This window comes from Taeniopygia guttata, chromosome 1 (assembly GCF_048771995.1).
Source record: "Taeniopygia guttata chromosome 1, bTaeGut7.mat, whole genome shotgun sequence".
Lineage (NCBI taxonomy): Eukaryota > Metazoa > Chordata > Aves > Passeriformes > Estrildidae > Taeniopygia > Taeniopygia guttata.
The window spans coordinates 76,103,262-76,125,191 of NC_133024.1; the positions used below are offsets into that span (position 1 = coordinate 76,103,262).

The 21,930-nt window shown below is 42.3% G+C and overlaps 1 long non-coding RNA gene across 1 annotated transcript; it reads left to right on the forward strand.

Moving 5' to 3' along the window:
- Positions 1-558: 558 nt before the first annotated feature.
- Positions 559-16,060, forward strand: LOC115495798 (uncharacterized). The gene is made up of 5 exons (XR_003961134.4): positions 559-1,075; positions 4,205-4,277; positions 6,691-6,817; positions 8,865-9,086; positions 11,237-16,060. It is a non-coding gene; the product is annotated as an uncharacterized lncRNA (long non-coding RNA).
- Positions 16,061-21,930: the final 5,870 nt, after the last annotated feature.

The following is a 21,930-nucleotide window of genomic DNA, read 5'->3' on the forward strand; positions in this document are numbered from 1 at the left end:
AAATATGGAAGGTTTGGGAAAGAGTTGGTCATCTTCCACAAAATCACAGAGAGTACTCCTTCATTGCTTCAGTCTCATTTCTCTAAGTGAACTTCAGAAGCATCCAGGTTGCCATTTTGCCCCGTGCTCACTGTGGCTGGCCAGCAGCTGTTTTGGTAGCAAGGAACAGAACAAGTTGTGTGCTCTGCTCCACACCCTTGTACAGGCGTGCTGGGATCTGCGTGGCTGAGGCATTTCCTTCCAGGGCTCAGTGGGGAGGTTACCAAGTCATTTGGGCTGAGAGGCATGAGGGCAGGGCAGGACAGACCTGGCCAGACTTGCCCTCTTCCTTTTGCACTGCAGTCACAGAGGATGGTAAGAGAAAGGAAGATGTTTTTGTAATCAAAACTGAAAGCAAACACCTTCCTGAACCTGCCAATATTATTTTTTATGATCTCTAGCATTGCATTAGCCTTCTGCACCTCTAAATTAACACCAGCAAATCATGTGGAGATGCTTATAAATTACTTGTTTGATTTTTGGTTTCCAGTAGTTTAATTTTATTGTTCAACATGTGGCATTGCACTTTATTTTTCACCAAAACATATAGCTGCAAAGGAGAGAATTTCTCACCAGACGGGATGAAGTGCCTTGTACCAGGCTGCAGTAGAACTTCACCCATGCCACCTCCCTGCCAAAGTAACAGGTGTGGGGTCAGGGCTGCCTCCACACTGGGGAAGAAGCGCCCGATGCCCCAGCTTTGTCTTGCATCAGCCTCTTTGGTGAGGAAAGCAGTTTTCCTTTGCTTGGATTCATGCCAAAGAAAGAAATGATTTCTCCCAACAGAGCCCAGGAGCTACAGAGGCTTTGAGGACAGGCAGTTCTGCCTCACTGAGGACCAGCAGTCTCTGTTACAGCACTTGATTTTATGCTGTTTTTAAAATGTTTGCAATGTTTTACGCATTTGTCTGTCTTTCCTTAACTAGAATATAGAAATGTGCAAATAGGAAAGGAGAGGCAGAGAGACTCCATCAAAGACCATCCTCCATCCTACAACTGATGCTATAGGAGCAGCTGTGTGGGGTAATGTGAACTGGTATGGGGAGGTGCTTTGTTTTCATCATGGTTTGGTTTTTTGGTGTTTTTGGTGTTTTGGTGTTTTTTTATTGGAGGGGGGGTGTTTTTGGTTTGTGGGTTTTTTTTGGTTTTTTTTTTTTTTTTTTTTAATGGCTAATACATTTGTTGCTGAAGGTTTATTTTTAGCTAGAAGAGAAATCATTGTTATGCCATGGCAACCAGAACTGGGAGGTAAGCTAGAGCAAAGTGGTCTGACTAAAATATATCTGAAAGCATTCAAGTTGATTAAATATCCTAAAAATAAAGATGATAGCTGTTAGGATAACACAATGCTGATGTTTGTGATTTAGAAACACAAACAATTTCTGCTCTGGCATATTTTTTTTTTTTCTCCTAGTTACTGGCTGTGAAGGGAGGCCTGGAAAATCATTACTGATAGTTATAAATGACTAATACTGATAAAGGATTTGCAAAATGGGTGGGATGTGAGGAAATTAGTCTTTCTCTTTTAAGATACAATAAAAGTCTCCTGCAACCCATACTTGAGGATCCAGCTGCAGCGCTGAGCTGATCAGTTGGTGGGACGCAAAGGACCTTGTGGGTAGGTTTTGCCCTTCCTCACAGGGGCTTGTTTAATGTCTGCTAAGCCAAGTCCTGGCTGCAGAGATCCTGGTGCTTATTGGGATGTTGGGGGTCATCCCTCGCATGTACCAGGCAGCATAACACCTCTGGGTCCAGATGCCCATCATGCCTTGTGGTTTTCCAGCAGTGTCAAAGAGAAGAAGAGCTGCACAGAGCCTTACTAGAGCCTCCAAACAGCCCTGTCCCTGGCAGCCACCTTGGAATGCTGAGAAGATAGAATTGGGCAGTGGTCCCCATATATCCTCCTGCCTGGTGACTGGCTGTTTTAGGCACCTCTGAACCATGGATGTGCCATTGAGTTCACATGCCAGCATGTGAAGACATTTTCCTTTTGAGCTGAGAAAGATGGAGGGCCTTGAATACCTGGGCATCACGGGTGATCCCCAGCTGGTGTCTGCTGTGTGGGTCCCTCCATGCCAATAGATCTTAGGGCGGACCCCAGTAGTTCAGGTGCTGGACCATGAAAACCAACCAAGGTAGAATGGAGCAAAGTCAGAACCAGAATGAGGGGCCCTGAGCCCAGGGGCTGTATTCTCCATCTAAGGGAGGTGGCTTCCTGAGAGGGGGAGATACCAACACAGGCCTGTCAGCCTCTCCTCTGCTTTTGTCTCTTCTCTTGGAGGCTCTTCCCCATCAGTGCCGGGAGGGAAATGGTTTCCATGAGCACTCCTTTAGGTTTTGGGTCTGACCTAAATGGGTAAGGCCCATTTTAGGCAGGGGAACAGGTGCAATGGAGCACACAGGTCCTACAGATGTTCATGCTCCTATTGCCATGAACAGATCCTGACTTGGTGAGGGATGGAGTTCCCTTGCCCTGGTCATGACTTCTGGGCTGTTCTGAGGCAGCCAGACTTGTGAACTCCAAACAGGCATTGTCAGGTGTTTGGGACTGGAGGTTTTGCTGTGAAGGCACTTCACTTTAGGCTGTGGTAGACCCATTCAGTCTGAAGTGCCAAGTCACTCAGACAGGAAGGGTCGTCAGATCTCAGATCCAACTTACAGCTCAGAACTAGGTCAGCAATGGCTTCAGACCGTGTTACTTTGTCCTATTGGATGGTGGAAGCCTCCATTTACAGACACTGCGCAACTTGTCAGGGCAACCTGTCCCATTGTTCAATCATCCTTGCATTATGTTTTTGTTTCTTACACCTAGTCAGGCCCAGCTCCAGGTTCTTTCATCCAAAACATTCTCCAATGGCAAATGCGTTTTAACTCCTCTTTATACCCTCTTTCAATCTGTTAATTGAGCTCTAAAAGTCCTCCTTTCTTACTGGCCATGATCCTCGCAGAAGAATTCAACCAAAATTACAGTAGAAGCCCTGGAATTAAGACTTCTTTCCCAGCACCTCATAGTTTAGTACTGCATAATTTTTGCCACTCAGATTCTACTTGGTTAAATCAAAAGCAAAAACACTTGGAGAAAATTTACATGGTCCAGAAAACACTTTAGGCCATACTGGCTTTCTTCTACTTGTGGCAAACTGTCAAGTATGAAATTTTGACAAACAATGTCAATATTTGTGAATAATTTACTATTTTCAAAGAGCTGTGCTGTAGTATGTTTTAAATTATATAAATAACAGAATTATTATATTTAGATTTGTGAAAATAATTTATCCTTAGTTCTAGTTAACAAAGAATCAGTAAGGTCTGTGGGTTTTCTTAATTTTGAAATATATACCCAAAATTATATATGAATCTTTTTCAAAAGATGCTACATAATTATACTCTTCTTGACCTGTTTTTACAGATTTTTTTTCACCTTTTATGCACAGTGGTTGGATTGACCCTTTTTTCTGGTATCTATTTAGAGTTGTTTGACACCATGGGAAATACTCTTTATGAATACATTAGTAATTATGCACGCACTTAGAAAATCAAGCCTGAGCACAAAGGTGAACACCAAGTCTGAGCAAAAAAAATTTCACATGAATGTTTCAGAGGACTGGCATAATCTCCTCCCTTTGCACAAGCTGCAGGAACATGAAGCATTTTAGAAAAAGAGACCATCTTTGGTCTACAAGAGGCTACAAAGAAAGGCCTTGATCCTGCAAGTGGCTTTGAGCAGATTTCTGAACCAGTGTGCATCTGATTGTGGCTGCATGAACAAAGGGCCCAATCACAACTCTGTGCCTCAAAATTTTCCTTTTCTGAGGGCTGCAAATCTAGATATGTTCGAGCGGAGTCATGCTCTTCCTTTTTCCAGGTGGGTCTCCTTTCCCCTCTGATCCCCCTGGACACTCTGGTGTGCACACATTACTCATTACAGTTCATTAAATACTAGCAGCCACTGCAAGAAACAGTGGTGGTTCTCCCTGGCCCAAGGTTAGTCATGTCCCTGTCCCATTCCCCAACCAGCAGAAAGGGAGTTTTCTGCCAGTTTAGCTGCTTGAAGGGGTACAAGAACATTAGTAGGGGTACAAGGACTAGTGGGAATGGCTTTTTGTGGGCAGTGGTCATTAGCTGGGAGTGGATGTGTGATACCCCACATTTCTGTCACATCCAGGATAGGAACCATGGCAGGCACTGGACCCAGGCTGGATGTCTATGGGCTGAGTGCACAGGTGTGACTTCAAAATGTAAGTATGGACCCAGATAAAAATGGCCTGAGCTTATGATGAGCCATTATCTTCAGGGTTTTGCTGCCTGAAGTCTCTAAGATGTTTTCCACATGGCTGTGAAAAAACACATCATTTTTTTCAGAGTGGCAGAACCAGGAAGGGAAGCATCTGTGGGGTCTCCTTCCCCCAGAGCTGCTGCAAGGTGGGGCCAGGTCAGCATCACAACAGGGCAGACATCAAAACCTAAGTATTTCAGCATCCCCATCCTACCAAGGTGTCCACTTTTGTATTTCCTTCTACTATACATCCCCTCCTTTCCTTGGGATAAGGGTCTGGTATGGTTATGGGGGCACAACCCCTCCCTCACCCAGGGCCTGTTGATGTGGCTGGTTTTGCTCCCTGTTTGTAAAGCTTTATCCAACACCTGGATTCTCAGGCATCGTGATAATGAAAATAAGATTAAATAGCACTTGGTTCATTTGGTGAAACTAAAATTGATTTTTAATTTTTAATAGGTTGACTCACCACTCGTGGGCATTGCAGGCAGTAGTTAAAAACTACTTTGCACTGGAGTCAGAAAGTCAGAACTAATTAAAGAATATGTCCACAAAAGCACAGCTAATAGACTGAAGGGAAGACCTTAATTAGAAATTTGGGAGGTACTAACCCTCGTGTTAATAATACTTAAATGACGTTTGGGAGCCATGCAAAATAGGTAAACAGCTTCTCTCTGCATAGCTACAGTTGAAGACAGGAGACCAGAAGAACTATATAAATAGGGTCTGGATGCTGCCACTCCAGAGCTGCAACAGCCTCCTCCTGAAAGCAGTCTTCAGGATTGCTCTCTACCTAGTAACAAACAGCACTGCAGCACTTAAAAAAGTCTGTAGAGTAAGGCAGCAAGGTGACTCCAAGGACTGCAAGGCATGAGCAATAGTATGCAGAAGCTAGAACACCTCAGCCTACACAATATGACTTACCTCAGCTCCTACAGCAGAGCTCCTGGCGCACCCTCAGTTATCTGGCAGACACAGCCAGGGCTCGGGAGAAATGTAACTGAAGCAAGAGAAGTATTTCAGTCATGTCACCGGTGATGCAGTGATTTGGGAATGACCATGCTGAAAAAATAACCAGGCTAGGAGAATTAAATGTTTTACAACATTTCATTTCTATTAAGAAGAAAACTATAATAAGAATCTGGTTGTAATATGCCCCTCAACACAAGCCTGAAGCTCTCTATATTAGCAAACCTGGACAGTACTGTAAATCAAAAGGCATGCTTTCATTGAACCTGCTGTGACAGACCCCGGTGTAATCTGCTCTGGCAAACCATCCCAAACTCCATCCATCCCCCCACTCCAGCCAGTTCCTGCAGCAGCAGCAGGACCTGTGTGGCTGGCACAGCTTTGGGGGAGCCACAGGGATCCACGGGTGACCTGAGAGCGGCTGCCACAGCACCCTCACCCCCATCAGCACCACCTCCCCTGGCACCTGGAGCCAGGGGAGGGAGAGTGGGTGCTGAGTGTGCTGCAGGAGCTGTCTTTTGACGAGAGCTGTCTTGGAGCTGAGATATTAAAAATAACAATCGACGTGTTCAGGCACGACAGCTCTCATACAAAAGAAGTTCCGTGAATTTCACCATACCTTCTGTGTTGTGGCTGCCAGTACAGAAACCTACCTAAATTATCACATTGTCTGGGGGGAAAATAATCACACAGATTTAAAGTGTGATAAAATAAGGTTTCCACTAATTTTTAGCACATTATCAGAAGAACAAGACATATCTCCTTTCTTTTCTAATCCACAAAACGGGAGTAGTCTGAAGTTTGAGGTGTTTATGATCTCTGAATGCTGTGAGCTACATTAGTCAAAAATATCAAAATGTTGAGTTATCTGTTTGCTGATGCCTGGCAGGGCACAGTTCTTGCATGTTTCTGATTTTCATTAGCAAGCTAATTTTATTTAAATTTTGGGGAACTTTCAACTAATCATTTAAAAAATACTAAATGTGGGTAATTACATGGAGAACACACTAACAGCAGGCTTATCAGAAGTCTCAGCCAGGAGCATCCTTCAGTGCTCTGCATGTTCAGCAACTATTTCTCCCACCCCCACAAAGCAGCCACCATGGCGGGGGAAAGATGAGAGCCTAGTTACAGTCTGGAAACAGCATCTGAAGCATTTAGGGGTGTTCAACCTCTTTCACGTCTTTATTTGTGGAGTCTTGTCTCAGGGGCTGACAGGAGACTGGGCTGTGTTCAAGTAATTTTTCTCATTAAATCCCTTGTTATGCATTTTGATGGCCCTATCTTTAAAGCCTAAAAAAAAGTAACCCTTAGCACAAGATATTACTGGTCTTGAACGGCCATCAAAAACCTGCAAGATGTGATATTGAAGTAACTTTTTATCATCTTCCACCTTCTTTTTGTAGTGGAGGGCCTGTGGTGACCCTACATTTTCCTATACCTTTTAAAGAATGGGAAACCTCACAGTAGAGCACTACCTGCTGCACCGCTGCTATTGAAGAGTGAATGGTCAAAATTTTGCCTAAGTCACAGGTAGGAGAGACCATTTGATCTGCTGCTTGATACAACTATTTTCAATCTGTATTGTTGTAAAAAAAAAGGTTGTTAATTTCTGTTAAAACAAGGTTGTTGTGCCCAAACTCCCCGCAGCAAAAATACGATAGACTTCAACAGGGGAACCGGCATCTCACCACCAAGAAAAGCTGGGGATAATCAGTGCGTGTGCCCTCGCTTCACTTCACAAAGGCCTTCAAGAGAAGAAATAAAAGGCAACATAGCAGGCTGGTATTAAGCAGCCTCAGCCATTCAGATACTTAGCTGAATTATCAGCTTCGTCTGAAAAGAATTCAAACCAGACCATTGATGGTAATTATCAACTGCACTTTGTGGGCTTTCAGTTTAATGAATACACAAATGAAAAATCAATGGAGGAGGCTTCCAAAAATGAACATGGCAACAATCTTGATCTTAGAATTGGCTCAATCCTCCCAAACCAGCTCTAAGGTTATGTTCCTACTGTACATTTCTGTTATTTCATTGCAGAGCCTTCCCTCTGAGGAACTCATTAGTCCTTTTATTCATAAAATAAATGCAAGTTTAATTTTCAAATTTAAAAAGCATTAAAATAATTACATCTTCAAATCCCCAGTTAAAAATTATAAGAGATCAAATCTGTCAAAGGCTGTAAATTATTCCCCATCTTCTGAGGGTCAGTTGAAAAATTTGCTCAGAATGAAGCAGCCACACTGAATAAAACTTTAAATAAAGAGGATTAAGCTCTGCAAACCACCAAACTCAGCTGAACTTGCAATTCAACATTATAAATTGCCAGCTTCATCTCTTTTTAGCTGGAGAAATACAATATACATTTGTCTTTGTTACAAAGAGGTTCTGCAGCTCTGAGATGAATACACTATGGACCAACAATGGCTAATCATGTCCAAAGACTGGGGGAAAGCACGAATCCTGGCCCTTTGGGGTCATTTTGCAGGCTCTATTACCCCTGTATGGCACGGTTAGGCAGATACATACCTGGTATCAATTCTGAATTATGTCTTGACTGGAAACAGATCTTGGCAGGGAAAAAAATCTGTTTCAGCTAGACTTAATTATCTATGAATTCTGAGGAATACTCGCTGCTTGAGAGAAAACTTGAGAAAATTTGTGCAACCACCAGTCAGAAAACCACACAGCATGGGGAGGCACTCCCAGCAGTCAGGACATGATTCTGAAGTGTGATGTGACTTATATTTCCTTCTTTCCTTTATCTTTTGCCCCAGGTCAGAACATTGGTCTATCTGCATCCTCCTCCTATTTCCACCACGCTGCTGAGTAGAACATTCCATGGCCCCATTGCTAGTATGCACAAGACAACCCCTTGCCCAGATGAAAAGAAAGCATTTAAATAACATTTGGGGGTTGAATATAATATTTAAATTGATTCAGGAAATCCTTTAGGTTTGTCCAGAATTCAGAAATAGTTTGATTTGGGATGGATCCAAAATGAAATGTTGTATTTGGTGTAATCACAATATTGTAAAAGCAGTGATTCCCACAGCTTCTTCCTCCTGACAGCAATTGAAGATGATCTCACATGGCACATTTTGTGCTGCTGCTGCCTTCATTGATTAAATTTTTCTTCAACCAAGTAGTTGCATCCATATACAAGTAAGAGAAAAACTTGGAGTGATCTTTTAAGGAACTTCGGGTCAAGTCATAATTTGGCTGCCAATAGCTCAGAGGCAAACACATCTGCTATTCTCCACCTAGCAGCAGTCTATCTGTATCAGCTTTCCAGCCGTAGGAAAAAAAATTGGCAATTAGGAGGCCTTGGGACAGAGAGATGTGGTTGGATACAGACTCAGTCAGGCATTCCTAAAAATACTTGCTCTTAATTCCCAGTATCTAATACCTGCTCTTCACCACACCCAAAAGTGAGTGAAGAGCAGAAGCAGCAAACTTCTCGCAGCATTCCCACAGGTGCAGAGTAGCTCTGTTTGGACAATTACAGTTTCTTCCTCATAATTTTAAACTTGTCTCAAGCTCCTGCTTCTAATTCTGTGTAATGTTATTGTCACAGGAACATCTTGTATGGTTGGTTAATCACTGCAGCCAACAGAGGACTACTTACGCATTTCCTCATGTTCTGCCTCTTCTGGTGCTCGCTGGTTTGTTTCTCGAAGCGTGGCATGACCAGCACTGAGACATGTTGAGGAAGCCAAGCTCACTATTTCCCTGGCTGCAGGACACAAGAACTTGGGGATGCTTCACCCACATGGGATATGATGTCCAGATGACTGTGGTAAGACCATAGGGACTGGTTTTCTGCCACTCTCCCTGTCAGGGGTGATAATAGGCACTGCTGACTTTCATTTCTGAGGTCTGGACCACTTTTTTGAGAGGTCATTGAAAACTGGAAAATCTAGGCATATGGAAGAGCAAAGGCAAAGGAAAGCAAAGTTTCTACAGTGCCTATTCCATTTTGATTTCACTGCTCTGACCAGTTTGCACTTTTGAAGAGGCAAGCCTTCTGAAAGAGATGCACCCTCTCCATGTGGAAAGTAGCTTGTTGGATGATTGCATTAATCTTGTCCCTCACCTGAAGCAGGTAGCTCAGACCAGCCAAATGAGAAGCACATGAAAGCTGGTGAGCCCACATCAGTGCCTCCCCAACTGGGAGAGCTTCTCAGTTCCCATTTCTATGAAGTGGAGCAGTTAAGTATAGCTTATCCAGATAAAAGGACTTTCCTTCTGAGAACATGAATTAACAAGCAAGTTATAACTGGTGCTTGATTTTAAGCCTATGTCTCTAGTATATCATTAGCTGGGTTTCTCCTTCTTTTGGGTTTTTAAAGCCATGAAACCCACCACCCTGGTGAGATCGATGTGCCAATCCCAGCTGGAAAGTGTTGTGCCCCCACAGCACCCACCTGTGTCCTAGCATTCAAGCTTCTTTTCAAGCAAAATGTAGAAACGAAACCCATAGCAATGCAACCCTCATCTGTGGGAAAAGATGGGTGGAGAGCTACTAAAAAAAAATGAAAGCTCTGCATTATAATAAGCCCTTGCTCTTGGAGACACATATAAAAGAAATTTCATGGTTTCTTGCTCTGAGAAGTGGAGTTGCAGTAGTTAAAACTTGTTAGACTCAGGAAGTTTCAGAGCAGTTGAAGGATGAGATCACTGTTCAAACAGCCAGTAAGGCATGGTAGGGTAGGAAGGTGCAACTTCCTACCTGTTTGGGCATGGTAAGGTAGGAATCCACAACTATTTCCAGCCTTTGGTCAGCTGCCCCTGAGCCCACTGACCCCTCCATGGTGGAACACACACTGGAGCCAGAGCAGCCTGGCTCTTCACTGTTGACAGTGAAAGAAATATGTTTTTTCTCTGTAACCAGCTGCATGTAAAGTGTAGTAAAAAGTCTTTTGGAGAGAAGTTGTAGTTAAGATCATTTTAGACTTAATATTTCTCCAGCAGCTGGGCAGCACACTTTGAGCTTGATCCTTGCTTCTGTCACAAAGATGCACAGAGTAGTTCTAGAGGTGCAAAACTCTAGTGCACCAGCCTTTGCCTACCTCCCATATATCACTGCCAAGAATGCATAATTTAAAAGTAAAGGGAATAAATCTCTGGAGGAAATAAAAATACCAGTTAAAGGGACCTCTTACAGGGTCACCACAGGGCAATTTGTCTTCTCATGTCTGGTCACCTGAACAAGATGAGGTCATCACCCTCTCTGGAGTCTTAGGAGGAGCCAACACAACTAACTTTGAGGAGAAGACAACTAAGTCTAGAGGTAACATGAAAGTGCAACAAGATTGACATGGCATTGTAAAGCCTAGAGCTGATCCTACGTGTTCCCAGACTGCCTCTAGTGCCTTTATTGTGGAATCAATACTGATGAATGAGGCCTTAGATTAAATTTATTTGAAATTATATTTGAGTATCATAAAGCAGAATGGTGCACGGGTTATTGCAGCAGCATTAGTATGTAATGACTTTGAACTGACCCATTCAACTGTATAGAAATTTCACTTGAAGGAATTCACTCCTTGGGAGATTGGTTTCTGACAAAATGTAGCCATAGCATAAGTGTTTATGGTTTCTATCTACATCTCCAAAAATAAGCTGATAAATTAGCATCTTACCCCAAATTCTGTGTGGCTGATGCAGCACAGAGCTCTGTCCCCTACATGCGAGAGCTGACACAACCATGTCGTGGAAAGGTTATGTTGAACACCAAGGTGGGCAGTGCTGAGCAACCAGATCAGCCCCAGCCAAGCTGAGCAGCAGGAAGGGTTGCAGCCATCTGCCACACAGTTGGTTGACCCACCTGGGATTAATCTGTTCTTGAGTGGACATACAAGGAAAACGGAGTCAGTGTCCTCCAGCCTACCACCACTAATTAACTGGCATTGTTGCTGATATTAATTGATATTCTTGCTGCTGCAGGAGAGAAGCCAGAAAGCAAGCAGGGCTGTCTGTCTCCTCATTCTGAAAGTGAGCTTCTTGCAACACGGACTGAGATGTGTTATCCAAAAGGTGAGAAGAAGCTGTGCCCAGCCACTGCCCAGATGGCACCTGCTGTATGGCAGCATGGAGATTGCCAGTCCCACAGGGGATGCCAGTCTCATGGAGGATATGAGTCACACAAAGCAGGTCTGGAGAAGCCTTGCCCTCTGGCTACCAAAGCAAGGTAACCCTGCCACAACACCACAGCAGGTGTGCAACAGATGCATGGAAGAGTCAGAAAATTGGTACCTTTTGCAGACAGCTGTTGTTATTTTAAAACCATGTAAAATGAAGACATGTGATCCATCTGACTTCACAGCTATTGTTAAACATCACTGCTGTAGCTGCCTGTCCATCCAAGTACCCCATTTTTTACAAATCAGAGATTGGCTTTAGGACATGATTACTCTGGCCCAACTTGTGCAATTTTTCAAGAACATCTGAGTAAAAAGAATAATTGCCTTATTACTTATAAACTCCAAAAGTGGTGATGATGCTAAGGAAGCCTAGGACAAAAAACCAGGACACTGTTCCTCTTGGGACCCTGTGATGACTGATGCAAAACTCCCCAAAACAATCAAGCAACTTTCTGTGTGAGAAGATATTAGATTATGGTGACATTGACCCATGTTTGTCTGCATTTGTGAGCGCCTCTTCTGTGCATGCTCTTGCCTCTTCCTTGGCTTATGTGAGTTGGGTTGGTGCAACCATCTGGAGCCAGGCAAACACAGAGCCCTTCTGAAGTCCCAGAAGATGTGCTTGTGCCACCCCCTTTGCCAAAAGAAGTGTGAGGGGGAGGAGATCACTTCCCTTGGAGAAGTCATGGCATTTAGCTGGAGTCAGCATGGTTTTCCATCAGCTGATCAGTTTGCAAAGGGAATGCCTGGCTACAAGCAAGTCACACAGAGCGGCCAAAACAAGATGGGGAAATGACAGACAGAGCTTGGTGGGGTGAGCCTTGCCCTTTGAGCTGCCTTCCTGTGCCTGCCCTCCTGCAGAGACTCTTTCCTTGCAGCCTCCTCCTATTCCCTGGCTCCAAGAGCCTGCAGAAGTCCAGCCTACATTCGCCACATGCCGTGGTAAAATGAGTCAGTCATTAAGGCTTTTAACAATGACGGAAGCACAACTGACACACCTGTGTCTAGTGCGTGGGATAGGAGCAGCAGAAAAATGTTGTACAAGTGACTGATGTGACAAATTTCATTTCACTTGTTGCAAAGAGAAATTATGTCCATTATCGTTGAGCAGTAGGCAATTTTTAATAGGTTATTTTGTTAGCTGCAATTTTATAGTAATCTGTTCCACAAATGAACCAGTCTGTGTTCTTACAGGAGAAAAAAAATATATTTTTTAGAAAGACTTAGATAAATGAGGCATGTTTAGCTATTCTGGTTCATAGATTTGATTTCTCTGTCTTTCAGGAAAGATGGGCATTTGATAGGAAACTTCTGTCATTTTTTCCCTCAGCTTTGTAGGGGATGAATTTGCCTCTTATGTAATTATTCCCATGTACCAAAGTTAGTGGCTGCTGGTTTTACAATTGCAGAATGAAGATAGATGATCTTGAGCGTGATTTGGGTGAGGAAGGAAAGGCCTGCTCATCTTTGAGCCAACTAGATCTAGGTGCTGGATTTTGCATGCTGTGGGGTTTGCCTGTATTTTGTTTGCTTGTTTTCAAGAAGTTTACAATGCCTCTGTATCCTTCATTCTCAGTGAAGATCTGGGGCTTTTCTGGTATGTAAACATTCATGGATTATTGTGCTTCAAGGTATGAATTATTCTCATAAATGACAGCTAGACTATCTCAGCCTAAGAAAGACATCTTCTTCCACTCGGTTTGGAGTCACTCTGTTAAGTGCAGGACCCTCAGGCTGGGTTTGCAGCCCTCCCTGCTGCTTCCACCTGTTTGTGTCATCTTCCACCAGAAAAATTGCTCATTTTAGCAGATAGAGACCCAGTCACAATATATATGGACTGAAAAGTGTGAGAACCAGAGGGGTTTTTTTCATGCCACTTTCCCCTTGTCCCTGGCTGTGGTTGTGGGTGACCCAGTGATGCATTGAAGGATCTCAACTGACAGCACTAAAAACAACCATTATAGACCTACTTTCTTACTGTGCTGAGAAAGAAAGACCTGCAGGGTACCCAGGGCATCACCTGCTGCCCTGGCCAGAGCCCTGCCCAAAAACCTCTCCCCTTGCCCCTCCCTTACTGCTGATTTGCATAGAAGGAGATAGCACTATGAGCTGTTCGTGTGTTACCTCAAATCCAAGGGAGGCTTTGGGAAGTATACAGCATACATATACTATAATTATTATAAATATGCTAAATAATTAATTTGGGAAGTATATAGCATATAATTCCCTGTAACAGTTCTCTGCCATCCAGGAAAGGGTGGTTTCTGGAGTGCATCCTGGTTGCTTAAAGAGAGCAGAGAATTTGTAGCTGGAATTGCTCAGGGCATACAAAGGCTCTGGCAGACTGAAAGCAAAACCTCTCTGCAGGAAACATTTGGCATCTCTTCTCCCCAGAAGCCCATATACCAGTGCATAAGGGGGCTCTGCAAATACTCCCAGCATATTCAACAGGAGCAGTCTATAGCTGTTTGCACTACATCTAACCAAGGCATCTGTTCATCTTTTTGTCATTCTTCTTTGTCTTGTATCACAGAAAAGCACATCAAGAATTAAGATACAATGATAGATTTCACTGTGGCTTTTTTTTCTTTTTCTTTTTTTAGCAGCTAATTTAGATATTTAGATTTATAACACCAAGTAGGGAACATTTTATGGGACCTCTGACTTAAAACATTGGCAACACATCATTGAAGAAGTCTGCCTTTCCTTTTCAAAAAAACATGGAAATATCAAGCTGGAACAGCCTGAGATGGTCAGCCAGCTGTTTGCTATTTGAATCCCATGAAAACTCAAATACAGCTGCAGGTTCAACTTTGTTCTGGTCAAATATGGCAGTCCTGGAACGTGCTCCTTTACACTGGGGCATGAATAGTGTCAAAATTAATGCTATTCTCTTACAGTATGGATTAAAAGCTGTTTGACAGCTCCCTAAAGGCATGAGTGAATGAGGAATTATTCAGGAGTGGATTTCTCTCTAAGGAGGTCCCACAAAGATCAATTACTGACTCTTTTCTTTTTTTTTTTCTACTGAATATTTTAATCAATGATTTGGGGAAAGAACCAAAAAAAAAATCCACAAATAGGAAACTTGCAGGTGGGGAAAAAAATCATGCACTACTTTGAGCAGAAGAAACCCAAGGGCATTTTAACACAGCCAAATATGAAATTGAAAGCCTGTAACTGCAGAGTATAGGTTGTATTTACAGAACTCTATCTTGCAGGTATATTGAGATATCCTGGAAATGACCTGAGCATTTAAAATATGCCCACTGCTATTCAATAGCTCATGCTGCACCAGCAGGTCTGAACAAGCCTTAATCAGAGGCTGTAGAATCAGGACAGGCTCCGGGAAGAGGAGCAGAAGGGGGAGGAGGAGGAGGAGGATACATCCATCATACCTGCATCAAATATGATTATTGCCACAGTGGACTATCCATTACTTGTTACCTGGTCAAGCAGGACATTGAGAATATGAGGAGTGTTCAAGAAAAAAGCCAAAAGACAAGGAATGTGATCACAAAAATATGCTAAAAAATTAAATAATCCAGAAACCCTATCAGTTTTACTTAAGCAAAAGGAAGAAATACGATCGCAGTCTACAATTAGTAAAGTAAGGAACAGAAGTTTGAAGGCTCTTTGTTCTGCAAAGAAAAGTGTAACAGCAGGCAGTGCCAGGTGTTGAAAACAGAAAACTTCAGATGAGAAACATGCCACAAATTAAGTATGTGAGTTCTCTGAGTTTGCTTAGCTTACTGGTTTCTAGGGTACTGGAAATTTTAAAATTAATTTAATGTCTTCTGGAATAGATGCTCTTGCTCCAATTAATTTGAAGAAAGCTTATCATCTGCCATATGCAGACAGTTAGAGAAATGGTCACTCACAGTTCCCCCTGGACTTCTGAGGATAAACCCCAAGTTATTACCAATGCTCGATACTTATTTGATGCAGCACAGAGCTCTGTCACCTATATGTGAGAGCTGACACAACCATGTCCTAGTGCAAGAAGGGCTGGCTTGCTTGTTTGCTTGAGCTGAGACACATAAATTCTGCTTACAGCCTATTTTGGGCATCAGTTCCATGGGCAGCGTCCTCGGCGAGGGGGCTCAGGCTTCTTGTGCTCCCACTGCGGCTGCCTGGGAGCTAGAGCAGGGCAGGCTGGCTGTGGCTGCTTGTGTCTCCTTGCCAGGGACCAGGGAGACACCCCACGCTTCATATGATCCTACCAGGATTTGTGAATAATAAAGGCTCACTTTGTAGAGAACGGCCTCAATGTTCTCCCAAATGCCGGAATTAATTCTAGCACCATCCATGCAGCTCTTAGCAAAGAGAACAAAAGGTCTTGGAAAAGCTCTCGAGCTAGTTCAGTACAAAAAACAACACATTAATGTATAAGAAAGGATGAGGCAGGAAGATTTTTGTGGTTAAATCAGTTGGTAACGTCGACATCCTGCACAAACAGCATTGTTGGTTTGTTTGTTGTTTGTTTTTTTTTTTTGTGCTCCTTTTCTTTTTTGGGAGTCCTGTGTCCTTGGTCAGAAGGAAATGCCATCCTGGGGTGAGACTACTGGAAGCAGAAAATGGGTTTTATTCATACTGAGAATCCCAAACCATGTCAGTGCTAACAAACTGGGAAAAAAAAAAAGAAAGAAATGAGGAAACTGGTATATGTGTAAGGCACACTGTGAATGACACACTGCTAATAAAACTAATTCCCACTCTGAACAACAGTGGATCTCACAAAAGCCTCTCTCCTTTGAACAGGAAAGCCTGAATGAACTAAGATATTGTGCCTCTCATATAACCTTTGTGTGTGAATGAATCATAGTTCTGGCACAGAAAGTTAAAAAGAGATCTTTTAAAAAAACTTATAGTGAGTTAGCCATAAAATTTCCATTTAAATCATGCAATAAGTTCTTTTTATTAATCTTCACCTTTCAAATTGACCAGTACTATTCCCTCTTGTTTTGGTCTCATTTTATTTCCTGTGTCAAGCCAAACACCTGGAATTCGAGAGTTTCTTTAATGTTTGCTGTGCGTTGATATTTGCATAACAGTAGCTTTCAGGAAGGCACTTATTTTCCACAAACTGCACAGCTTCCTCACATGGTATGAAAATCTTGATTGGATTTATTTCCCATTAAAAATTCTGTCCCTTAGGCACACAACCCTGCAGATAGAGCAGCAAACCTTCATTTTCATTAACAGCCCCATTGAGGTAAGCACAGCAACCAAAGGGTGTTGGGTGTAAGCACACACAGACCCAGGCTCTCTTATGTGATTATCCATTCATAGCTCAGACAGATGAAGGATGGGGGCTAGAACGAGGGGGATGCCCCATGACAGCTGTCTGACACAGCTCTCAGCTGTGAACCTGGGCTCTGTTTGAGAAATGACCCTGTGAATGGTCCAACAATGCTCAAAATATTGATGTCCAGTGGCATGTTTGACCTGCACAGTGTGCAAAACTTGGTTATATTCATTGTGGACAAAACAGGTTTTTCCCAAACATTAATATTCTTCACTAGTAAGTGATAATTAATAGATAGTGCTAATCTACTACCGAGAAATTATTCTTCATTTCATGTTGATTAAATTATAGGACTTCCAGAAATATATATAGTATTATATAATGTTATTATATATAATATATAAGTTATTAATAAATCCAACTGAGAAAAAATAATTAAATCATCATTACACTCTTATCACAGGTCCAAAATACAGACTTCACTGAAATCTAAAGAGAAATTATTATCTACACAGGGAGAATTACCAGTGAAGTTAGAGCATGGTTCATTGCTTCTGTTAACTGAAGAGTTTAAGGCAGATAATTTACTTCACAACTGGCATATTAGGTTGCTCAAGCTAAGCCATTGCTCAGTCTTGCACCATTTTTGTTAACAGACGTCTGTAGAAGAAATGTTTAATCTCCTGAAGTTAAGTGTAAAACTCTCACTGAAATACCTTCAAATGAGGTGCGGATTTTCCAAACCTATTTGCATTTTGGAACTGGAAAATCATTGTTTGCATCAAACCTTCTCCCAGTGCAGAGGCACCACCAGCAGCGCTCTAGGGTACTTCCCACTGTTCCATGAACAAGACAACTTACTTTTGTCCCGCCAGCAGCTTGTGACAATCATCATCTTCTCAAGCATGGTGTGCCAAGGTTCATTTCCCTTCCCCACACCACAAATCAAGTGTGCTGGCCACGTGGCAGCAGCTCTCTGGCTACAGGGAGCAGCACACAACTTTCCCAGGCATCATCCTGGAAAAGGCTGTGAGAAGATCAGAGAAAAGAATGACAAACAATTCTTATCTTCACTTGCTGCACCTCTTGTTGTAAACATGTGGAATGTGTTATGGAGTTGTGTTTACCAAAGGGTGGTTTCTTGACTGGCCAATGGTGATGGTGTTTGGACTGAAGGACCAATTGGTTCCACCTGTATCGTGACTGTCTGTAGGGGCGATGGGTTTCTTAATAAGTACAATAGAATAAAATGATTGATCAGCCTTCTGAGAAGCATGGAGTCAATGCTAATTATTGCCCATCCAGGGGCACACTGCTGCGATGACACTGGCCGTTCTCTGCAGAAGCCACAGATGCAAACTCTCTGGGAAGAAGGATGCCCTGTCACCCTGCCAGCTCTAATGTGCCTCTCTGTGACGCACTGAGTATGTACCACAAACTCTTTGAAGTCTGCCTGCGTGCCGACTTTGGCCATCTTCCCTCAGTCTTTTGGTATAAAATATACAGTGCAATATCTTGAATCTTTTTCTGTGCCTGTTCCTCATTAGGCAAACCACATATTATCATAGCAAGCAACCCTCCCAGTCATAATTATTCAAGCCATTAGGTCTTTTTCAGCCTTCATTACTCAGTCACACAGATTTTCCTTATGACTACATTTGTTACTCTTATTTTGACACATAAAGACATGCAGTATGTGATGATGACTCAGATGTCGTTATCCTCAAAATGATTGTCTTTAAATACATGGAGTCTTTCAGTGTCCATATACAGTCCTCACTCTGCAATTCACTTCCGGCAATAATTTTTGCATGCTTGTCTTTCCATTTCACATATATAAATTTCTTGTATTAAAGCTGAACAAAGTTAATAATCCTGAAAATGTTCAAAATTAAAAAGCATTATAGTTTTAAAGCAGTAAAAATGTTAAATAACCCTTTTGAAAGTGTGTATTAATCTCTATTTGCACAGCCTCTGAACTTTAACACTCCTTTATTTTCATTAGAGCAAAATTGGCTCCTAACCATAAACCCAAAAATAAGGTGATTATACAATGTACCTAAAGACTCCTGGCATTTAAATGAGTTGGGATACCATAGCTTTTTTTCTCACAATTTATGCAGGTTTGCTTCTATGCCCATGCCCATCTCATCTCATATTAATGCAGCAGCATCCAGAGGGAAGAAGTTGGGACTGAAATGCAGGTGCCTGTCCTGTCCCACACCCTGCTCAACCACAGAATCCAGAGGTACCTGCTCCAAAACTTTTCAGGCCAAAAGGGCAGGAGAAGCCAAGTGAAGGAGCAGAGGCTCAGAGGAGCTGCAGCAGCTCCTCTGACATGCTGAAAAGCCCAGTGCTATGGTCAGGTTTAAGATGCCTTGTTCCCTTCTACTCCAGTGCAAACCAGGCTTGATTCCACTAAGATTCATCCTATGAAGCTCCTAGCTCAGGGCAGAGTGGAAATTATAGTATCTTTGGCTTAGACTGCTGGGGGTTTTGCTTCTTCGTGGTCTTGTCGTTCTTGCTCTTCTTTTTCTGTTCTAATGAGATCAAGTGTTCTCCCCTTTCCTTTCTCCTTGTTTGCATGCATTTCTTTCCCTCTCATTTAACACTGCAAAAAAAAAAAAAAAAACAACCAAAACAAAACCAAAGAAAAGCCTTTCCTATTTAAAGTGCAAGAAAGGCTTCTGAACAATTACTTGTACAAGGAAGTCAGTTCTCCTTTTCTCCTTTTCATCTTCCTGTGAGTTTCACCATGCTCCTAGATGCCTGATGATGTCCTTTTTCCTTTTTTTCATGGTGTTCATTGGCATCCCCCGTGAGGCAACCTGCTGCTGTTATGACCACGTCCCTAAGCTGTGCCTGCCCTTGCAATCATGAGCTTCTTCTATCAGGTCTGTTGTCACCCTGTGCTGTCCCAGAACTCAGAAGTCCTTTTCATCTTTTTTTTAACAACTCTGACTTCAGTGAGCTACAGTTGGAAAGAGATGGCCTGGTGCCCAGGAACAGTATAACAGCGTTTGAGCAGGAGCTTAGCAAAGGTCCTACTCAGCAAGGTTACTCTCGTATTCTGTCTCAGATAGATGGAGAAGGCTGAACATTTCCTGGGCTCATGCCTTCCCACCTGCCCTCCTTACTTAGGGCAGAGCTGCTACCAGGAGCCTCTCAGTTTTCCAAAACCTTTTTACTCTGCCTCTGTGAGTCCACCTTTCAGAGTCTGCTTTTAAGATTCAAAACAAATGTTTAAATTTGTGTTAACGATGTCTCTTATTATGCTTCCAGCACTAATACTTCATACTTTACCCTCCTTACCATCTTCACTACCCACTGTCCCATACTGAGTAGGCAGTGTTCTGATTTTAAAGAGAGAAAACTTTTAAGTGTGCGGAGCACTTTGTCTTTCCTTTATGACATTGCAAAGTGCCATGGTCACAGATATTTAGATATGAAAAGACTCAATTTATATTAAGCAAATGACACTAGTGGGCTGTCCCTGTTTTTACTCCTACTAATTTTAGTTCAAAGTATTTTCCAGTACAGTACCTCTGCAAAATTAAAGGGTTCCACTTGGTGACTGGCACTTAAGGGAGAAAAGAGAAAAATGGCAGCAAACCTTGTTTTTCAGACAGACTTAAAAGCTGCCATAATTATTTCCATGTCTTTGTACTCCTGAAAATTATTATTTTAACCTAAAACTTAGAAGTATGAAGAGACAAATTAAGTATTTGCCTTGAGGTCCATTCTGGAAGTGGAGAAGAGGCCTTTCAGACCTGTTTCTGAGCCCACAGTGTGATAGCACAGCCCAAGGAATGGGGGTCAGTTTTGCCCAGAGATGGCTATTCCCAGATGGAAGTGCCCTTTTATATGTGTCCAGCTCATCCAGGATGGTGTGCTGGCCAGCTGGCACAGGCACTTTTAATGTTGGTACCTCCAAAACCAGTTTTCTTGAAGGAAGGGTCTCTTTAGGTACATGCAATAATGTATCTAGACATGCATTCAGAGCACAATCCAATCTACACATTTGATTTAGCCAACACTCTTTCTCTATGACTTTGTGTGCTCAAAGGAAAATGTTGTTGTATTAAAAAAAAAAAAAAAAAGTCTGTAATACTTCAAGAAACTCACAGCCCTTAAAATTAGATTTGCCTGAATAGGCAGCAGTCAGAAAAAACCTCCCTTGTTTCCTCTTCTGTCCTTGCCTGGCCTCTTCCATCTTCTCTGCTCTTTTTGTCTGGGCCCTTCCTGAAGCTTTTCTGAATCATGTGTTATTGCATTTGACATTTTTGGTCTTGGGCTGCGTCACTGATCACACAGAGAGGAATTCAACAGCCTGGCTTCCAGGCTAGGCTGCAGTTACCTGAGGTGACTGCTGTACCCTGAATCAAGCACTTCTCTGTTTTCTCCTGTGTTTGAACTACAATCCCAAACAAGAACCTTGAACACATAATTTATCATCATACAACCAGCAATACGCTTCAGCATCTCATCTGAATTTGTACTTTGGCCCTGCAGTTCACTTCTAGGTGCTTTCAAGAGGTTCTTGCATATTTCTGTGGTGTGCAGGAGTGTTTGACGATTTATGGTTTCTCAGTGGCATTTTCATAAAATGATTGCTAAAAATTAGGTGTTGGCATTTCTACTGCAATAAAAACTCGGGTGAGTTTTTCTTGTGTGTGGAATGATTTATCTCGCTTTTTCTTTTGAAACCCTGATTTACAGTTAAAATGGGGATCACATCAGAAGTTGGTTAGCCAGAAGCAAGCCTCATGTAGATTCTTTTTTTCCTTATTTCTAGCTCTGTTACAGCCACTATTGTCTTTTTAAACAACCTGGGTACAGACAGATTTAATATTCTGACAGCTCAGTGTATATCTCAAGCAGCAAGGAAAATGCCATTTGTGGTTTCGGTTTTAATATTTATTTGGGGGTGTATTGATTAGAAAATCTATGGTTAAAGTCTGTAGGGCTTTCCTGTGGTTTGACATTGGACTGTCACTTTAGATTTCCTGAGAAATCTATAGTATTTATTTAGTGGCTTGATGCTATTTATTCTGCAAAGAATTTGGTACAAAGTGGGCTAAGAGGAAAGACAATTGTCATTCTATTTGGCTTCAAGTTTGCAGTGTTACAGTCTAAGAATCATATATTTTCTATAATTTTCTTGAGAGTCTTTTGAACTCAGCATGGATATTTTTTTCTGACATAGAGTCTTAAAACTGGGCTTTCAAAGAATGCATCAGTTTAATGTT